The 21,805-nt window shown below is 39.6% G+C and overlaps 1 long non-coding RNA gene across 2 annotated transcripts in view; it reads left to right on the top strand.

Annotated features, from left to right (window-relative positions):
• LOC103348310 (uncharacterized) overlaps positions 1-21,805 on the top strand; it is a 78,966-nt gene that overhangs the window by 41,636 nt on the left and 15,525 nt on the right. The window contains exon 3 of one of the 2 annotated variants that reach the window (XR_016216169.1): positions 17,786-18,686. The exons of the other annotated variant lie outside the window; for it this stretch is intronic. This is a non-coding gene — a long non-coding RNA (uncharacterized LOC103348310). Of the gene's footprint in view, positions 1-17,785; positions 18,687-21,805 lie in introns of those variants that run through there. 2 annotated transcript variants of the gene reach the window in all.

Below are 21,805 nucleotides of genomic sequence, written 5' to 3' on the forward strand. Positions count from 1 at the left end.
TCTTGTGGAGCAGAGTACTTGCATTTAAATCCTCAGCTGCATAACTGAACAAGCTACTTAATCTCTTTGTGCTTCAGTTTCTTCTTCTGTAAAACCTCATAAATTGCTGTGAGGTTTGTATAGGCTAATGTAGTTAAAAGCCTCAGAACATTGCAAAGCATATGCAAAGCATCCCAAATGCATTAGTCATTATTATTCCTTGATGGATCTTAAATACTTTGCCAGAGTTTTCCCCTTGAAGTACAGAAGGACAATTTTACAATTCTAAAAATGGGATGTGTATCAGGCATAGCTTAATTTCAAGGGTAAAAGTAATGAACTGGAACCTTTGCCATGCGTCTTCTAGGGCTGGGGTTCTGTAGCCCATGCCACTCTCTAGGTTGTGGGCTTTCTGACCTGAAGTCTCAGTCTGGTTTCTGATTCAGAACTGACCAGTGCATCAGAGAGTGGCATCCACCCTCTTCCTGATGTGGGGCAAGGAATCTCATCTGCCCACTTCCTGAGCTTCAGCCTCCTTCCAAGTCGGCTCAGCAAATACCACTGCACTTATGTCTTGGTTCTCTGGTGAGCACTCTTCTTTCTCACTAGAATAGGAGTTCTATTCTGAACCTTAGTACAGTTGATTATTTAGATGTTTCTATCTCTCTACTCAGGAAAGATTGAGCCTGCCACTTATGTTTTCAGCCTCAGACCAGGTTTTATTGTAAATAAAGTCCCCCAAGTCACTGGTTTCAGCTTCTGTGGATCCTCTTCCTTTTTTATGGCACACACTCTAGAATGGAGCCCCACAGTGGCATCATCAACCAAGACAATGCCTTTCTGAAGACTGTGACCTGGACTATGAGTGATATCCTGAGGAGCACCACTGTCAGTTTATTTAGTGTCCTCAGCCTTGGTCTCAGAATTATTGAGCTGTAGTAATCCTGTGCTGATATATACCAAAACTTCATCATAATGAAATATGTACATACATACATATATTTATAAATTAATTGGGTTGAAATATTTTGATACTTTAGAAATTAAAAGGATAGATTTTTAAATATACCTCTATGCAGAGGAATTTGGATCCAGAAGTTTCTATATGACCAGATCAATGGATTAAATCTAACAAGTAGAGTTTAATAAGGGTATTGAATATCTGGTCTTACACTTGACTATTAAAAATCCAGGTACATAAATATAGGGCAACAACATGCCTGGACATTTATGGAAAATTTTGGAGTTTTATCTGCTCATAAATTCAATTCTAGTGTGGAGCATGCCTGCTTAGTATGTTAAATAATGGCCCTCAAAGATATCGAGGCCTTAATCACTGGAACCTGTAACTATTACCTCACATGGTAAAGGGACTTTGCAGGTGTGATTAAATAAATGTTCTTGAGGTGAAGAGATTATCTAGGATTACCAGGGAGTCTTTTAATGTAATTCTTACAAGAAGTATTCTTAAAGGAGGAAGACAGAGGGAGATAATGTGACAGAGGCAGACAGTGAACAGACAGGGTATGTGAGGAAGTGTTCACCAGCCAGTGTTGCAGCTCACTTCCCAGAAGCTGAAAACACAGTGGAACGGATTCTTTCCCAGAGCTTCCTGAAGGAATCAGTGCAGTTGACACCTTGGTTTCAGCTGCATCAGACTCATTTTGGACTTCCAGGGATGCAAAAGAATACATTTGTGCATGTTTAGGCCCCTAACTGTTAATTTATTACTACAGCAATAGAACTAAGACTCACTCTGTGTCAGTTGGACCCTATTTGAGTTAATAAATCCCATTTCACCTTACATATCAAGAAGACTGTAAGTCCACTGTAGTGCTACATAATTATGAAGAAACTACAACCTAAAACACAAGAGGATTGTTAGAAATAATGGTTTCTACTTAAGGAGTAGGACTCTAGATTTCCAATATTTTGAGAGTTATGTGGAAGAGGAAATTAACTTGTTCTGAATGTCCCTACGGATTGAAACTAGTTTTACAAATCTTAATGTGAATATTTGTTTAGTATGTTTCTCCTCCTCTGAACTCTGTTTCATGATGGCAAAGTTAGATTTGGTCACCATTTCCTTCCAGTGTTTAAAATGCATAAGGGCATTTTATCAATTGCTTTCTCTGCATTTATTGAGACAATTATATGTTTTTTATTCAGTTTGTCAATTAGATGTATCACATTTATTGATTTGCCTATGTTGAACCATCCCTGCATACCAGGGATAAATGCCACTTGGTGTAGGTTAATGATCTTTCTGATGCTTCTGGATTCAATTAGCTCATATTTTGTTGAGGATTCTTGTGTCTATATTCATCAGGAATATTTGTATATAGTTCTCTTTTTCTGGTTTTGGAATTCAGGTGATGCTAGCTTCATAGAGGATTTGGAAGGATTACCTCCCTTTCAGTTGTTTTGAATAGCTTGAAAAGAATTGGAAATATTTCTTGTTTAAAAGTCTGGTAGAGGCCGGTGCCGCGGCTCACTAGGCTAATCCTCCACCTTGTGGCGCTGGCACACCGAGTTCTAGTCCTGGTCAGGGCGCTGGATTCTGTCCCGGTTGCCCCTCTTCAAGGCCAGCTCTCTGCTGTGGCCAGGAAGTGCAGTGGAGGATGGCCCAAGTGCTTGGGCCCTGCACCCCATGGGAGACCAGGAGAAGCACCTGGCTCCTGCCTTTGGATCAGCGCAGTGCGCCAGCGTGGTACGCTAGCCACAGCGTGCCAGCCGTGGCAGCCATTGGAGGGTGAACCAACGGTAAAGGAAGACCTTTCTCTCTGTCTCTCTCTCTCTCTCACTGTCCACTCTGCCTGTCAAAAAAAAAAAAAAAAAAAAAAAAGTCTGGTAGAATTCAGCAGTGAAACCATCCAGTCATAGACTGTTCTTTGTTGGACAGAGCTTCATGACTGATTCAATCTCTGTCTTGATTATTGGCCTGTTTAGATGTTCTTTGTCTAGTCTCAGTTTTGTAGAGTATATGTGTCCAGGAATCTAGCCATTTCTCTAGGTTTCCCAATTTGTTGGCATACAGTTCTTTGTAGTAATTTCTGATGATTCTTCTTATGTCTGTGAAATCTGTTTTTACATTTTCTTTTTCATCTCTGAATCGTTGATCTGGATCTTCTCTCTCTCTCTCTCTCTCTCTCTCTCTCTCTCTTTTGTTAATTTGGCCTATGGCATATCAACTTTGTTTATTTTTTGAAAAACTAGCTCTTCATTTCACTGATCTTTTGTTTTTGGTTTCAATTTTGTATATTTCTTCTCTAATTTTAATCATTTCATTCTCCTCACTTATTTTGGTTTGTTGTTTTTCTAGGTTCTTGAGATGCATTGATGGCTCATTTATTTGATGCCTTCCCAATTTCTTTATGTAGGCATTAATTGCTATAAGCTTCCCTCTTAACACTGCTTTTGCCATATCCCACAAGTTTTGATAAGTTGCATTGTCATCTTTATTTGTTTCTAGGAAATTTTTATACATTGAGGAGCGTTTGCTCATTCTCCATGGATGTATAGTTTCTAGAAATTCTTATGGTGTTAATTTCCAGTTTCATTCCACTATGGTCAGAAAAAATATGTAGTATGATTTCAACTCTTTGGAATTTGCTGAGACTTGCTTTATGGCCTATCTTATTTATATCCTAGGCTTTTACTGTATTTTCTATTTGACATATTGAATTCTTTATTCCTAATATTTCAATTTGATTTCTCTTAAATATCTCAATGTTTCAGCAAAATTTTCCATTTATACTGTGTATGGATTTTTTTAATCTCATGAATCTATTTCTCTTTTTTTTCTTTGTAATTTTGTGATCATTCTTTTGAATTCATTTTCAGGCATTTCATCAGTCTCTCCATCTCCATATTCTAATGTTGAAGTGTTGTAGTGTTCCTTTTGTAGAGTCATATTGTCTTCCTCGTTCTTGTTTCTTACATTTCTAAGTTTGTTTTTAGGCATTTGTGGTAACATTTGCTGGTTTTCTCCTCTGATGGGCTTTATCTTTGAACTATGCCTCTGTGAGTACTGAGGTGTCTGCTCCTTCAGTGGATATCCAGATGTATGTGCTGTGTGTTTCCAGGGAGCTCTGGTCTGTGCTCAAAAGTGGGGGAGGAATCCAGGGTGACACCCAAGTTGGGTCTGGTAGATTGCCTCTATTTTCAGCAGAGGGGTGGTAGGGGAGTTTGATCATATCTATTGGCTTAATCACCTCACCTTCTTCAATGGTGATCAGTACCTGGAGTTTGCCCACAGTGAGAACAACCCCCACCCATGTAGGCATGTGAACCTCACAGAGGATCTGTGCAGTCCCCAGCATGCACACAGACCCCTCTGTTACAACCCCCTACAGGCAGTCAGGGAGCTCTGGGCCTCTGTCACCAGAAACAGTGGTTGCCCAGAGACACAGATACACACTATGCCCTATTGTGCAGTCACAGAATTCCTACAGAGTGCACAAGGCACCTACAGTCATGGGGTGCAGGGGATCTACTTGCAGCCTCATGAACTTGCCCTTTCCATGGAGACAGCAGAGACGTTCCCAGAGCCAGCTGCCTGTGGGTGCTCCGTCTTGGCAGTTTGAGCCCCAGACCTGTGATAAGTTGAGGGGATGGGAGCACCTCACTGTTCTAAGTGGGTGCTCAGCCCCTCCACCAACCCTCCCAGTCAGATTCAAACTCACTGGGGAAAGCAGGTTTTTCCTTCTGGTAAAATCCTCTGGTTGTTTTTGTGGGGAGCTTACTGGCATCAAGATGGTGTTTTCTCCCCATCGGCTGCTAGGAACCCTTGTGGGTAGAAAGGGAGAAAGAAAGAAAAAGATTTTTACACATATAGGCTGTGGTAGTACATTCAGAAGTCTCTATAGTAAATATTTTTTGTTTTATCTTCAGAGCATATCCAAAATATGATCATCCCTTTTGACCACTTGCATGGCCTCCATTTCTTATTTCCATTTCATCTTTGACCTAGGCTATTATCGAAATCTACTAGCTCTCTCTGCTTCTGTCCCTTTCTTCCTAAAGTCTGTTATTCACACGATGGCCAATGTGCTTTTTTTAACATCTAAGTCCAACTAAATCCTTCCAATGTCTTCCAACTTTTACTTAGAATAAAATCTAAAGTCTTTGCTAGAGTCTCCAAAGCCAAGTTGTAGTTGCCATCAGTTACCACATAACAAACTACCCTCAAAACAAATGGCCTTCACCGAGCTATAACCATGTGGCTTCCTGACACAGTTTCTGAGAGAGAGCTAGCCGAGGGGTCAGACACAAGGTCTTCCACGAGTTGCAGTCAAGATGTCAGCTGGGGCTCAATCACACTACTAGCAAGTGAGTGCCAGATGGTTGCCCTGGCTCACTCCCATTACCAGAAAGTTGCAGCTGGATACTGGCAAGGGCTTAAGTCCCACACATGAACATTTCCTTATGGCCTCTTGATTGTCCTAACAACATGACACCTGACTCTGCAGATCAAGTGATTGATTGAACAGGGAGCAAGGCCAGGCTTTAATGTCCTCTTGGAAGTCCTACACTTTTGTTTCCACTCCTTTGCAGAGGATATGTATCAGTCACTGGCCTCTTGGTTACCCAGGTCACTCATTGTGCAAAGGGTTGGCACAAGGGCATGCTTATCAGAGGGAGGTATTAGAAGGGGCTGTCTTGGAGGTTATCATTCTGGTTTCAGATCTCATGAGTCTGCTCCTCACCTCCCACAGCACCTCTTTGCGCTTTCTCAAACATGTTTTTTGCATTGTCATCTCAGGACTTTGAATAACTGTAGCAAATGCCCAAGTTACTTTTTACAAATATCACAAAAATCCTCCCTCCTTGTATTCGGGCTTTACTTACAAGTATCCTCATCATAAAACCCTTTTCTGACCATTTCTTCTCTATCACCCCTCCTACTAAATCCTATAACATCACCTTTAGTTCATGGTTTCTAGCTCCTGTTTTGCTTTATTTTTCTTCATGAAAACTCTCATTATATTACATGTTGTTCATATAATACCTGTCCTTTCTAGGAACAGGAACCTGAGTCACTACTATAACCCCAATGCCTAGATAAATAAATGATCATTAGGTATTTTTGAATTAATGAATGAATTTTATATATAACATCCAAGTTAATTTCTCATAATATACGGACATAAAGGGCATTCTTTAAATTCACCTTTTATCCAGATATAATAAATACTGTCTAATTTGATAGCATACATTAAAGCGAATTTCTGTCAAAACATTAAATAAGTTTTTAGAAGTCACTTACCTTAAGAAAAGGAAATTAATTTCAAGCCTACATGGGAAATATATTAGGGCAAGAATTATGTATGTTTGATTTAGGGCTATAGTTATTTCTTCTTTAGACAAGAACAAAATTTAAACTTTCAGTAAACTATTTAAGTAGATTTAGGGAATTATTCACAATGTAACAGTAAATAAAAAATAGAAAATTTAGAGACCGGCATTGTGGTCTAGCGGGTAAAGCCACCACCTGTAGTGGGAGCATCCCATATGGCCGCCAGTTTAAGTCCTGGCTGCTCCACTTCTGATCCAGCTCTCTGCTATGGCCTGGGAAAGCAGTAGAAGATGGCCCAAGTACTTGGGCCCCTGCACCCATATGGGAGACTCAGAAGAAGCTCCTGGCTTCTGGCTTTGGATCAGCCTAGCTCTGGCCATTGCAGCCATTTGGGAAATGAACCAGAGGGTGGAAGATCCTCTTTCTCTCTGTCTCTCTCCCTCTCTCCCTCTCTCTCCTTCTCTCTTCCTTTCTCTCTTCTTCTGCTTCTCTGTAACTCTAACTTTCAAATAAATAAATAACATCTTTTAAGAAATAGAAAAATTTAGAATGAAATGCCAATCTTATACAGCATAGACAGTTTAATTTTATCCAAAATTCATAATTAGAATGTAAATATTTTTATTCCTATAATGTGGAAAATATCTGAGCAGCATCTAGGGGCTTCTGTGTAAGTAACATAGGAGCTGAGCACATACTTTCTGAATTCATAGTGGAAATTCCTTGTTTGAAGAAGCTATACTTGTTTCCCTTGATCAGACCTTCTGTTGAGTCTCTCTAGTCTGGTGTAGAAAAGTTTGTACATGGTCTACATGATTTTACATCACTCCAAAGGAATATGTCCCTGTAGAACCCTCAAATTTCATATCATGATCTTTTTCTATATATAGAGAAATTAACCTATTGGGTAGATTGAAGTAATTACATTTTTCTCTGTTCTTCTAACCCTCATTTTAGTCTGAAGAGCATTTGCAATGATCTTTAACATTGTATGACCTTTGAGACAGAACTAATTTAGGTGTTTGGAAACCTCTGCTCAGTTTACAAAATATTAGTTTGCACAGTCATGTGTCTCATTGTTCACATCCCTTGATTTTATCAGTTACTGATAAAGACTGCTTAGGGACTGCTTAGGCAAAAAGAAGTTAGAAATTTTCTTTCTATGAAGCAATTCACTTGAAGCAACTGCCTTATGTTCTTTTATAAAAAATGTATGTTATCAGCTAATATATCTTGGATACCACAGCACTTTTGTGCTAGAGAGGCTTTGAAGTGGTGTTTATCTACACCAAACACATCATTGGTATCTGGTCCTCAAAACTGGGAGGGAAGGAGGGAGGGGAGGGAGGGAGGGAGGAACAAGAAAAAAGGGGAAGAAGAGAGATTAGATAAGAGAAAGAATTACAGTTAGTGAGGAAAAATTCATTGAGAATTATATAACAAGTCTGGGCCATTTCACATGGACTTAATTTAAAGGTATTTACTTATGAATTTCAAGAGGTAGTTACTTCTATAAGGTGAATCTTTGCTAAAGACTCCAAGGACCTGGTTAAACTACAAAATGTATAGGAGCAGTTCTTGTTCCTCTCTTCTGAATACCTTTATTTAGTACTTTTAAAATTATTTATGTATCAATTTGAGATAGGGAGGGAGGGAGAAAGGTGGAGAGAGAGAGAGAGAGGGAGAGAGAGAGAGACCGACTGCCCTGTGCTACCTGTTATACACCTGTAATGGCCATGGCTAGGCCACGTTGAAGGCAGGAGCTGGGAACTCAATCCAACTCTCTCACTTCGGGGACAGGGATCAAACCACTTGAGCCAGCACCTATTGCTTCCCAAAGTGCACATTAGTAGGAAGTTGGTAAAGGGAGCAGAGCTCAAACCTGTATTCCAGTGTGGAATACAGTCATCCACCTGGCCAAACTCCTCTGCTTTAGTACTTTTTCCTCCTTTTGTATGTCTTAATTAAAACCTTATGAAAAATGCCACTGGGGCCAGCGCCGTGCCTCACTTGGTTAATCTTCCACCTGCAGCGCTGGCATCCCATATGGGCACCGGATCTAGTCCCAGTTGCTTCTCTTCCAGTCCAGCTCTCTGCTGTGGCCCGGGAGTGCAGTGGAGGATGGCCCAAGTGCTTGGGCCCGGCACCCCATGGGAGACCAGGAGGAGGCACTTGGCTCCTGGCTTTGGATCGGTGCAGCGCCAGCCGTGGCAGCCACTTGGGGGGTGAACCAATGGAGGGAAGACCTTCCTCTCTGTCTCTCTCACTGTCTAACTTTATCTGTCAAATAAAAAAAATGCCATTGAAAATTATGGGAGAAACAATTGAGAGGGTTACAAATTGATGCCTCTTTATTCAGGGAAGATTATTATTGTTATCATTATTGAAATTTGTATATTGTGCTATTGTCTGAATGTTTGTGTCCTTCCAAAACACATCTATTGAAACCAAATCACTTTTGGGATGTTACTTGGAGATGAGGTCATTGGGATAAGTAGGTCATGAGGGGGAACTCTCATGAAGAGGCTTAGTGTCCCTGTAGGAGTGGCCCAGAGAGCTTCCCAGCCCATTCCAAAATGTGAAGACACTGCAAACAGGTAGCCATCAGGAAGCAGAAAGCATTCCTTCACCAGACACCAGAGCTACTGGCACCTTAATCTTGGGCTTCCTAGCCTCCAGAGCTGTGAGAATTAAATGTGCATTGTTTTTAATCTAGTTTATGCCATTTTGTTATAACAACCTCCAAAAGATGAAGATACATTGTCTTTGGCGGGGCATGTTCAATAATTGAGAATCAGCATTTGTATCTTCAGATCTCTAAAATAGACAATAATTCAGAAAATGAAATAGAAACGCTCTAGTACTTACTTTATAGGTTCTTATTTTATAAACACTAGTAAACTTATAAAGTCTTTAAAATAGAACCTTGACACAAATATTTGGAATGATTACAGTACTACATTTAAAAATAATCTCCAGGATGCAGTAATTGTTATTAGTTACAATAGTATCTTTCATCATTATCCATAATGAATATTTATAGCATGTTCAGTTCCTTAGAAATCCCTTTACTGTTGAGTCACTTTCTATGGTGAGTGTGGCACTGTATCTGAATCCCCCTGGTAGGATTTTTTTTCACAACACATATTTTTCCTTAAGACTTGATATATGGCACAATTCCCCTAATTCCTCATGAGATCTCTGCTCTGCTGGTTGACTGATAACAGTGGAATTTGTCATATTCCTCAATGTGTTGCAGTAGAAAAAAAATTGGGAGTAGGTTTCCAAACTAAAGTAATTGCTATTTTTGTTCCATTTGTTATTAGTTTTGGTAGGTTAGGTTATGAAGGAGCAGCTCTACATCCAGTTCAGTCCTGTGGGAACAGGGGTCAGTGTCCAGAGCATAGACATCCTGACTCCGAAGACGCTGGGTGGTGATAATCTTCAATATAAATTCCCAGCTTCCCTCCTCCTGCTGTCTTCAATACAGCTAGATTACTTCCAGGTTCATTTTAAAAAACCCAAACCAAGAAAGCAAATATCATGCAAAAACAATTCCTACTGTGCATTCCAGAATTAGCCATTATCTAGCACTCAATATCAATACAGTTGACCTTCTATATCCTCAGGTTCTCGACGCATAGTTGCAATCAACAGTGGGTCAAAAATACTTGAAAAACAATTCCAGAAAACTCCAAAAAGTCGAACCTGAATTTCCATGCAATAAACACCATATACTGAAGCCCTATTACACACTCCTGCCATTTCATACATCTTTGGTCTATCACCACATATTTGAGTACTGTTTGCCTCACTTCTCTTTCATGTTAGACCTATGATCACTGCATATTGAACATGTATAGGCTTTTCTTTCATTGTTTTTTAAACAAAATAATGTAACAACTATTTACATGGCATTTCATTATATTGGGAATTATAAGAAATCTGAAGATGATTTAAAGTGTATGGGAGAAGGCACATAGGCTATATACAAACACTACACTGTTTTATGTCAGACACTTGAACATCCACAGATTTGGGGATCCATGGAGGTCCTGGAACAAATCTATGGATATTGGGGAATGGCTGATCTATCCTTGAGCAGAGATAATTTAACATTAATCTGTTTTTTTTTTTTTTTTTGTAAACTGAATACTTGATCCGCTCTAGGACATTTCAGATTATGTTTTTTATTCTCTATTTCTTGTTATCAATTGCTATGTATATGCATACTGCATCCTGAGAATCTACTGTAACCATCTTGTCATAATTAAGCTTTTGAAAAGGCATTACATGGGGCCAGTGTTGTGGTGCAGCAAGGTAAACTGCTGCCAGCAATGCTGGCATCCCATATCAAAGTGCTGGTTGAAGTCCCAGGTGCTCTGCTTCCAACCCAGCTTCCTGTTAACCTGTATGAGAAGGCATTGGAAGATGGCTTAAGTGCCTGGGCCCCTGCCACCCAGGTAGGAGACCCAGATGGACTTCCAGGCTCCTCTCTTCTTCCTGGACTAGCCATGGCCATTTTAGCTAATGGGGAATGAACCAGAGGATGAAATATCTGTTTTCAAAAATAAAAAGAATAAATAAATAAGTATATTTTTTAAAAAGAAACAATATCACATAAGGATTATGACTCACATTTTTATATTCTATCTAGGGATTCAAAATTAATTAAATATGGAAAAAAATAGAAATTCAGAAATCACTGAAACATATTTAACTTACTCTTTCTCAGATGATAATTCTTGAAATATTTGTAAAGCAGAAATGCATAATACTTACATAATTACCTTATATTTCAATCAATATTTACATATATTTCAAATGAAAGAGTTGTGAACGTAATTTATCTGCTTGTGTATTTAAAATTCATTGTGCTTACAGATTTAAGGACTGTCTCATAGGAATGCCACTTTGAGAATCTATGGAATTTTTAAATGGTTAGAATGAAATCTAAGTGACAGAATCAATGTCATGCACTGAATATGCAAGAGATTATAAAATGCAATGTTATACTCCACTGTTTATGAATTACAGTCTAATATGTACACTCATCTGTTTATAAAGCATCTGATAATGATGCTTTCATATACTTTCTTGCCAAGGTTGCAAGGCAAGAACTACCATAATTCATTTACCATAATCATACAGCTGATGTTGCTGGAAGCTTGCTTGTAAATGTATAATAGAAACTTCCATTCTTCATTGTATGGACTTTGCAGTAAAAGCTTAATGGAACCAACTAATTTCTGTCACTAGTAGTTGGTACCAAGGATATTTAGTATCATTGAGCCAGTTCTTGCAGTTTGAGTAGAAAAAGGTGTGACCAAATGAGCCTGATATTACTTTTAGGAATAAGTGTATAAAATATCAATCACATAATAAAGTCTGAAAGAAAAAGAAAGCTATCTTCCTTCCTCCTTTCCATCTTTCCTTTCTGTCTTTATTTATAGACAGAGATAGACTGATATCCCAGCTACTGGTTCACTCACCAGCTGTCTATGACTGCCAGGAATGGGCCAGGCTGAGCTAGGAACCAGGAACCCAATCCAGGTCAAGTGCATAGATGGCAGGGACCCAACCACAGGCCCCATCACTTGCTGCCTCCCAGAAACCACAATGGCAGGGAGCTGGAATCTGCAGTAGAGGCAGGATATGGGATGTGGGTATCCCAATCAGTTTCTTAAACTGCTTGACCAAATACCCACCCCCCCAAAAAAGCTATTTTTATAGTCAATGAAGCAGGACTCATTAAATGAAAAAATTAATGGTGCTCATGTTCTCATTGCAGAAATAACAGAAATGTGGATTTTACTTCCTTCTAAAACTCATTCATGGCCACATTTTAATCTTTGTGTTCTTCTTGTGTATTTGTAAACTGTTAAGAAACGTCATACAAACTCTTGATTCATATCCACTTACCTGTCTACTTCAGTGAAACCTAGAGTGAGAAACTCATCATGAAATCATTTGATAAGTAAGGCAATTTTTTCAGTATCAAAAATAAAACACAAACCAGCAGATGGAAGACATTTCTCTCTGTCTTTCCCTCTCGCTGTCTGTATTTCCACCTCTCAAGTAATAAATAAAATCTTTTAAAAATAAATAAAATAAAATGCCATCATTGTAGAAAAAATAAGAAAGACTGAAAAGTACAAAACAAATAAAAATCATCCATAAGCCCATCATCTAGAAATATCCCATATTGCATTTTTTTTCCTTTACAAAATTGAGGTCATGTTGTATGTCATTTTTTTTATTAACTTGAGGTAATAGCAGAAAAATTTTCTTTTGTCATGAAGAATTCCCAGATAACATGATTTGTACTAGTTGTAGAATATTTCATTGTAGAAATGATTATAATTTATAAGTTTTTTCATATTGCTAAATTTCCTATATTACAAGTAGTGCTGCTATGAGTAATGTCAATAATATGCAATGAGTAACACTGGTGATTTCTTTAAATGATGTTCTTAAAAGCTTCTACACCTGGAGTTATCAGATCAAAAACTATGAAACAATCATTCGTGATTAATTATGATAAATCAATCTGGAACTCATATATGAAAAGGTGTTGTTTTATATCTCTGAGATATTCTTTTATATCTTTTATATTACGCAAAGGAAATATATTGCCAAAGGACCCAAGGCAGCAAGGGTAGGGAGGGGTGAGGCAAAGATCCTTTATGGATCCTGAATTCCCTTTGCCACAGTCACCCCTTCAGATTGAAGCTTTCTCTCCTGGTCGTATCTTAAACTTTGTTACTTATAGATCTTCAATATCTTTCAGGCTTATCCAACTTTATTGTAACACAACAGTTTAAATTTATCTTTAAATGTTGTATTTTAAATTTCAGAGTACAAATGATATAGTAGAGTGTTTTGCAAAGGTTGGTAGGTACTTGTGCCTGGTCAATCTAATCCCTGAATGTTTAGCAAATCTTAGGAACAATCAAAATAATGCCAAATTGACACTTTTGAAATCGGACTTTTTTCCTCTCTGGTGTATCCAGATTCCCATTTTTTAAAAACAAATACATGTGCATTTACCAGATTCTATCACCAATGTTTATTTGTTTTTGGATCAGGGGCCAGAATACAGTTTTCGTGAGAATTCACCAGATGTTTCAATCCCTCCTCTTCTCCACTTGTGGCATAGCCAACCATCCCTAGAAGGCTGAGGACTGGGCGGGGATGTCATTCATTTCTTTGTCTTGGAGTCATAAATCTGTGTTGTGGTGTAAATCCCACCATGTCAGGTTTTGTAATCTGGTTAAGCAATACTGTTTCATGCCCAGACACATGGGTTCATAATCCTTCCTTTACCAACATGAATATTATGATTGTGGGCAACCTGCTGAGCACAATAGCTGAACTGTGCCTCAGTTTTACACTTTTTTTTTTTATTTGACAGGTAGAGTTATAGACCGTGAGAGAGAGAGAGAGACAGAGAGAAAGGTCTTCCTTCTGATGGTTCACTCCCCAAATGGCCGCTACAGCTGGCGCTGCACCGATCGGAAGCCAGGAGCCAGGTGCTTCTCCTGGTCTCCCATGCGGGTGCAGGGCCCAAGGACCTGGGCCATCCTCCACTGCCCTCCCGGGCCACAGCAGAGAGCTGGACTAGAAGAGGAGCAACTGGGACTAGAACCCGGTGCCCATATGAGATGCCGGCACCTCAGGTGGGGGATTAGCCAAGTGAGCCATGGCGCCGGCCCCCAGTTTTACTCTTACAAGAAGAATCATGATAATCACAAATACCAAAAATTGTTCTGAGGACTAGCAAGATAAAATATATAAAGATTATAAGATGGTGACTATTAGGTAATGAGCTTAATAAAAGTCAGTATTAATTTTAGAATAACTTCTTCTTGGTTTTACCTTCAGAAATATGAACATCTGAAATCAAGTTTAATATCTTTTTTTTTTATTATTATTCTAACAGGTAGAGTTACAGACAGTGAGAGAGAGAGACAGACAGTGAGAGAGAGAGACAGAGAGAAAGATCTTCCTTCCGTTGGTTTGCCCCTCAAATGGCCGCTACGGCTGAAGCTATGCCAATCTGAAGCCAGGAGCCAGGTGCTTCCTCCTGGTCTCCCACGCGGGTGCAGGGCCCAAGCACTTTGGCCATCCTCCACTGCACTCCCGGGCCACAGCAGAGAGCTGGACTGGAAGAGGAGCAACCGGGACTAGAAGCCGGTACCCATATGGGATGCCAGCGCAGGTGGAGGATTAACCAAGCGAGCCTCGGTGGCAGCCCCAAGTTTAATATCTTAATTCATGCATTAATACATGCATAAATTCTTTCAACAAACATTGTATTCTATTAAAAAGCAGTTATGTATGTGAAGAGTTTTCATTTGTTGGACTCAATAAATGACATTGTGGATATAATTATAAACAATGTGTACATTAAGAACTAATCATGATTAGTGATACTGTGAATTAAAAATTATTCATTAAGCCAAACCTGATATCGGAATGCACTTGGACCTGGAGGAGGTATAGACTTAGAATAATTAAGAAACATTGTATATTTCAGGCACGGAAAGCCAAGACACTCTGGCAAAAAGATCTCTGTGAGTGAGATCCCAGTGGAAAGAACAGGTCTTCAAAGAGGGAGGTGCCTTTCTCTGAAGGGAGGAGAGAACCTCCACTTTGACTATGACCGTGTCTAAACAAGATAAGAGTCGGAGAACTCAAGGGGCTTCCATAGCCTTGGAAACTCATGACTGGTGCATAGGGAGATTACTGATGCCATAAACAGGAGTGTCAATTTGTAAAGTCAACAACAGGAGTCACTGTGCACTTACTCCTCATGTAGGATCTCTGTCCTTAATGTGCTGTACACTGAGGCTTAATGCTATAACGAGTACTCAAACAGTATATTTCACTTTGTGTTTCTATGGGGGTGCAAACGATTGAAATCTTTACTTAATGTACACTAAACTGATCTTCTGTAAAAAAAAAAAAAAAAGAAAAAAAAAAGAAATTATCAATTCCCAACTTGACTCTCACTGGGATTAAACATGACAATAGGTCTGATCTGATTTCATCATCATTTAAAAAAAATCATCTATTATTTTTCACTTTATGTTTCTGTGTGGGAGCAAACTGTTGAAATCCTTACTTAAGGTATACTAAGCTGATCTTCTGTATATTAAGATAATCGAAAATGAATCTTGATATGAATGGAAGGGGAGAGGGAGTGGGAAGGGGGAGGGTTGTGGGTGGGAGGGACGGTATGGGGGGGAAGCCATTGTAACCCATGAGTCATACTTTGGAAATTTATATTCATTAAATAAAAGATAAAAAAAAAAAAAAAGAAAAGAAACATTGTATGTTAGTGGGCGCTGTCCAGTTCAGCTACAATGTACATTTAATTAAGTTGTTGAATTTCAGGCCTGGAGAAAATATGATTGTTTAAAAAAAGAAACAAGGTGATTTACTGAAAGGATATCTTTATTTGTTATGGGGCTTCCTTTGTAAGTCACTTTTACTGGTAAACCTTGAGACTGGGGAGAATATTCCATACAAGACTGATATACTTTCTAAAATGAGTGCAGATGGAAGGTGAAAGGTCAGAACAGTTGTATAGAACACAATGTATATGGAAACCAGTGCCTAATACACTGATGTTGGCCATTCTCTGAGGGAATGGAAATTTACATGACGTAAGAAAGTTTAGGGGGTATAGGCATTTTTACATGGTTGTTAGGGTGCCGCAAACCCAGAGTGACTGGATTGAAGTCCTCTCTCTGCTCCAAGTTCCAGCTTCTTGCCACTGTGCACGCTGGAAGGCAGTAGGTGATGGCTCAGGTAGTTGTGGGAGAACTAGATTAAGGCTCAGGCATTGCGGATGAACCAGCGGATGGGAGTGCCTCTCTCTTCCCATCTCTCCACTTCTCAAATAAAGTGTTTTTAAAACATAGAAATTTCTCTAGATCTAGCCTCCATATAAATTCAACCAAAAGCTACAAAATTTTCATTTGTTGTTAAAAGAAAAATTATTATTTAACCAAATGGGATTTGGCATCAAAATCCAAAGGTGAGGTAAAGCTAACCAACACAAATTTAATTGAAAATTTTCAATTTACGTAGTATATACGTGAATTCCCAGTAGGATAGTTTAAACAGGTAATAATAGCTTTGGTCACAGCTGCGAAGTTTTATTGGATGCTCTAACTCCATCACATAATCCATCCAAATTATTCTCAATTTTACATTTGATTCTTGTGTTATTTGTGGTTGGTGGCATTAAACAGGAAACAGATTCTCAGCCAAAGTGAAATAAAGATGGACAGCAGAATTTTATATTCTGAGTTACACAGAGTTTGTCTTTCAAGTGTCTCTTGACTGTGAGATCTTCTCTGTTGTATGTCTGTTCAAGACAACTGGAATTCAATCATGCTGTGTTTCTGAACATCCAGTGTCTCCTGTCAATTGTTTTGATTGATGTTCTGATTGTTCTTATTGAAGAGAACAGAATCTTCCGCCAAGTTAAGCAAGACCCTTCTTTGATTCCAAGTTATCAGCACTCAGGATGAACCTCATAACAATTCCCAGAATCCTTTTAATCAAAAACATTTTGATAGGAAAATCTGGATTTATATTTCATTATCTTTTTTGCACACTCTTGCAAGCATTCCTTATGTAAGTAATACTAACATTTGAAACTATTTGTCTTCATTGTAATTCTAATATGCTATACTATATCATCCTTGCCTATTGCTATAATTATTAAATTGCAAATTTTATAAAATACCACAGTACCTCCTAAAGATAATGATTTATTCATACTTTACTAACATTATTGTGATTACAATGATCATTTAATAAGTACACACTCCATTGCTGAATTAATTACATACTTAGCTTCATTGTGTCACGATCCCAAAAGTTCATGAAAGTTACTGAGTTTGGACAGCAAGAACAGAGATTAGACTCATACATATGTCTGAGAGATTCCAACGCCAGTGTATTTCACAACATGATGATCCCTGCAGTACAGTTTCTGTTCCAACTAGGAGAAAGGTATTTGCCCAGTCTAAACCTGTCAAGTTTATCAACCATAGATTGCTAGTGATGTTACTTTTGGAGCCAAAGAGTTCTCAGTTGTTAGTGACATTCCAGGTTCAGAGTTTTCATTGCACAACATATTTTAACATTTCATTTAAATGTTTTTTAAGAACCTGGATGATATACAAGATGTCATAAAATGCTACACTGTTTCACTAGCCTAAGCAAGAGTGAAAAGGAAAATCTAACTCCAGATGTCATTTAATTACCACATATGCTGAGGGACACATGTCATTCATAACTTCTTCACTCACTTGCTTCTTTACTGAATACTGATATCTTGAGTCCCACTTTATTGCTTGGCACTGTGTTAAAGCCTGGCGATAGCAAGTTGAGCAAGCTACCTCTAAGGAGATCAGAGTTCATACAAAAAGACTTCCTCAGAAGTGCTTTCACAGTTCAGCCTCCTAAAATAAATCTTTTCTAACTTAGATTCACTGAACATGGGGAGGAACCTCAGTATTGTTTTCAATTGTCCTTGGAGGCATTTTGGTGCAGATTGCTTGGAAATATACTCTGAGCAGCAAACATGTAATGGAAATTACAGGTAAGTAAGCAATTACAATAAGTTTTTTTTAAAGATTTTATTTATTTATTTGAGAGGTAGAGTTATAGACAGAGGGAGGGACAGAGAGAAAAGTCTCCCTTTGCTGATTCACTCCCCAAATGACTGCAACGGCTGGAGCTGCACCGATCCAAAGCCAGGAGTCAGGTGCTTCCTCCAGGTCTCCCATGCAGGTGCAGAGGCCCAAGCACTTGGGCCATCTCCTACTGCTTTCCCACGTCATAGCAGAGAGCTGGATTGAAAGAGGAGCAGCTGGGGCTAGAACCGGCGCCCATATGGGATGTTGGCACCACAAGTGGAAGATTAACTCACTGCACCACAGAGCCGGCCCCTACAATAAAATTGAATTTCTAAGGTGAAGATAAACATAGGATAATATGATGTACTTAAGAATACCTTCTACAACACATTTGAGTTAAGAGGGAAAAAATATCAAGGGTTTTGAGTCTTTAATTTCACCATGGTTTTCCACTAGAACCACTGGTGGAGATGATTGTACTTCAAAAAGTTCATGGGAAGAACCTGCGTTGTGGCTTACTGGGTAAAGCTTCAGGCCCAGATTCAAGTCCTGGCTGCTGTACTTCGAGTCAAGCTCTCTGCTATTGGGCCTGGGAAGGCAGCAGTTGATGGCTCAAGTGTTTGGGCCCCTGCACTCATGTTGAGACCCAGATGAAGTTCCTGTCTGTGGCCTGGTCAAGCCTTGGCCTTTGTGGCTATTTGAGGAGTGAACCAGCAGGTGGATAATCTCTCAATATTTCTATAACTCTACCTTGCAAGTAAATAATAATTTTTTAGAAGTTTATGGGGCCGGCGCCACAGCTCAATAGGCTAATCCTCTGCCTGCAGTGCAGGCACCCTGGGTTCTAGTCCCGGTCGGGGGTTCGGATTCTGTCCCGGTTGCCACTCTTCCAGTCTAGCTCTCTGCTGTGGCCCGGGAGTGCAGTGGAGGATGGCCCAAGTTCTTGGGCCCTGCACCCGCATTGGAGACCAGGAGAAGCACCTGGCTCCTGGCTTCGGATCAGCGCAGTGTGCCGGCCGCAGCGCGCCGGCCGTGGCAGCCATTGGAGGGTGAACCAACGGAAGACCTTTCTCTCTGTCTCTCTCTCTGTCTACTCTGCCTGTCAAAAAAAAAAAAAAAAGTTTATGGACAAAGCAAGTAAAAAATGAAGGTTTCTTTTTTTTCTTTCTTTCTTTTTTTTTTTTTTTTGACAGGCAGAGTGGATAGTGAGAGAGAGAGACAGAGAGAAAGGTCTTCCTTTTACCGTTTGTTCACCCTCCAATAGCTGCCTCGGCCGGCACACTGCGCTGATCCGAAGGCAGGAGCCAGGTGCTTCTCCTGGTCTCCCGTGGGGTGCAGGGCCCAAGCACTTGGGCCATCCTCCACTGCACTCCCTGGCCACAGAAGAGAGCTGACCTGGAACAGGGTCAACTGGGACAGAATCTGGCGCCCCAACCGGGACTAGAACCCGGTGTGCTAGCGCAGCAAGGCGGAGGATTAGCCTAGTGAGCCGCGGCGCCGGCCAATGAAGGTTTATTTTCATGCAAAAAATTGAAATCACTCATATGGGGTCTTCAAAAAGTTCATGGAAAATGTGCATCATGGAAAAACTTCATGTATTTCAAAGATTTTATGCACAAAAAATAAATTTATCTTTTAATTCAAACTCCATGACTTTCTGAAATGCTCTCATAAATAAATTATCATGTATTATAAATGAATTGTATATATAGAAATTTGATCTATATTTATCTTATATGTATTTATACACTCTTTCACTAGACTAAGCATCAGTAAAAAATAAAATGCTAAAGAAAAGAAAGAAAATATATGAAGAGAAAAAATGGGGGAATAGGCTTGGCCTAGCAGTTAAGATATATATTTTTCATATTGAAATACCTGGGTTCAATTCAGCACTCTGGCTCATGACTCCGGCTTCCTGCCAATTCAGACCCTTAGAGGTAGAAGTGATGGCTCAAATAATTAAATTCCTTCCACCTGTGTGGGAGGCCTGACTTGGGTTCCTAGCTCCCAACTTCAGTTCTGGCCCAGCCCAGACCATTGTGAGCATTTTGGGAGTGGACAGTGAATGGGAGGGCTCTCTCTCTCACTCTATTAATTTAATAAAAAAGAGAAAGCGATGGATGAATAATCAAGTCTGGAGGAAAACATACTCCAGAAACAAAAGGAAGTTCCTCATATGAGCCTCTTGCTTTGGAATTAATTAATGAGAAAAAGTCATTAAAATGAGCATTCAGATCATAGACACAAAACAGTTGAATGAAGCAAAAGGAAGAGTATTGTAACCACCACTATTATATAAACAAACCTAAAATTAGAGACATTGAAGCAAAATATACAGTTAAAACTCAATGCCTGATTTGGAAGAAAAACTTCTGTGGGTGGAAATACGTAGATTGTAAGATTAAGAAACAGAAAAAAATAATAAATATATAGGTCACATAAAGAAGAACAAAAATTAATATTTTTGATATTGAGAACTCCACAAATGGAAGATATACTATTCAAGATCAGGTGTTTAGCCTTACAGTTAGGACACTCATACCACATCGGAATGCCTGTGTTGGATCTCCAGAACTGGTTCTCTCCAGCTTCCTTCCAATGCAGAGCCTGGCTGACCTTGGTGTTGGTTACTGAGTTGAGGAGATTGGTAGCACCATGTGTGGCAGAAAGAGGACTGATGATTCTGTAACTGCAGTCACAGAAGTTGCAGAAGGAGATAATTTGGACATAGCAATTACCCCTCCAAAGCAGGCCCTGCCCCTTTAGGACACATGAGACCGTGTTAAATTCTTTTTACTATTTCTTGAGTTTATTTTTTGGTCAGCTATGTAAAATAAACTTACTCTTTTTCCTCCCCTGGTTATTGTCATTAAGCTTTTAAATTCCAAACAAATTGTACTGCATCTATTTAGAGGACTTGGTTCTACAATGGTATGACTATGAGTAGAAAGTCATAGAATGTCTGTATGTTTCAAGTCCTTCTGTAAAATATAGAGAAAAGTGATCTTAGCTGTATTGTTAAATACACGAGTGCAGTCTGCCTGAGGGTGAAAGTTAATAGAGGCTTGGGAACAGAATTTAATGTCATTTTGGAGATTTATATTGAGTTGAGGAGGTAGAGTATCTTTACGTTTCCAAGGGACAGAACAAGAAAGCCATGACATTGTATGAAATCAAGCACAACTTTGTGGTAATAGACTATTGTATGCAGTTAGAAAAAGGATCTCTTTGAATGAGGCGTTTTGGGATTGTGTGAGCTGAGGCAAGTTAAAGAAAACTGCCTGTGTTGGAAGAGATTGGCCTTCCTTGATCAGGGTGCAATGCCATAAAAGGTTATAGAAAAGAGCTCATGCCACAAAGAGGGCTTTCTATTTTAAAAATGGGGGGGGGGGCAGTTTGAAGGCGAGAGCCAGTATTAGGAAACAAGGGTTAGGATTTAGGATAAGGGCAGAAAAGTTTATCTTGAAGATCGGAAAGTGGAGAGAGGAAAGAAAGGCAGCATAAAACCAGCAGAGAATGGGCAAGGATGTGGCCAGGTTAAGCAAGAGATCCTCGCAGGTCTTGTTGTGTGCATCTGATTGGAGAGGCATATGGTGCAGTGCACAAGACCAGTGATGTGGGGCGGGTGCTGTGGTGCAGTGGTTCGAGTCCCAGCTGCTCCACTTCCTATCCAGCTCTGCTATGGCCTGGGAAAGCAGTAGAAGATGGCCCAAGTCCTTGGGCCCCTGCACCCATGTGAGAGACCTAGAAGAAGCTACCAGCTCTTGGCTTCAGATCAGCTCAGCTCTAGCCATTGTGCTCATTTGGGGAGTGAATCATCAGATGGGAGACCTCTCTCTTTGGCTCTACCTCTCTCTGTAACTTG

The sequence above is a fragment of the Oryctolagus cuniculus genome, chromosome 11 (genome assembly GCF_051225735.1).
Source record: "Oryctolagus cuniculus isolate XC-2025 breed Fujian yellow rabbit chromosome 11, ASM5122573v1, whole genome shotgun sequence".
NCBI lineage: Eukaryota > Metazoa > Chordata > Mammalia > Lagomorpha > Leporidae > Oryctolagus > Oryctolagus cuniculus.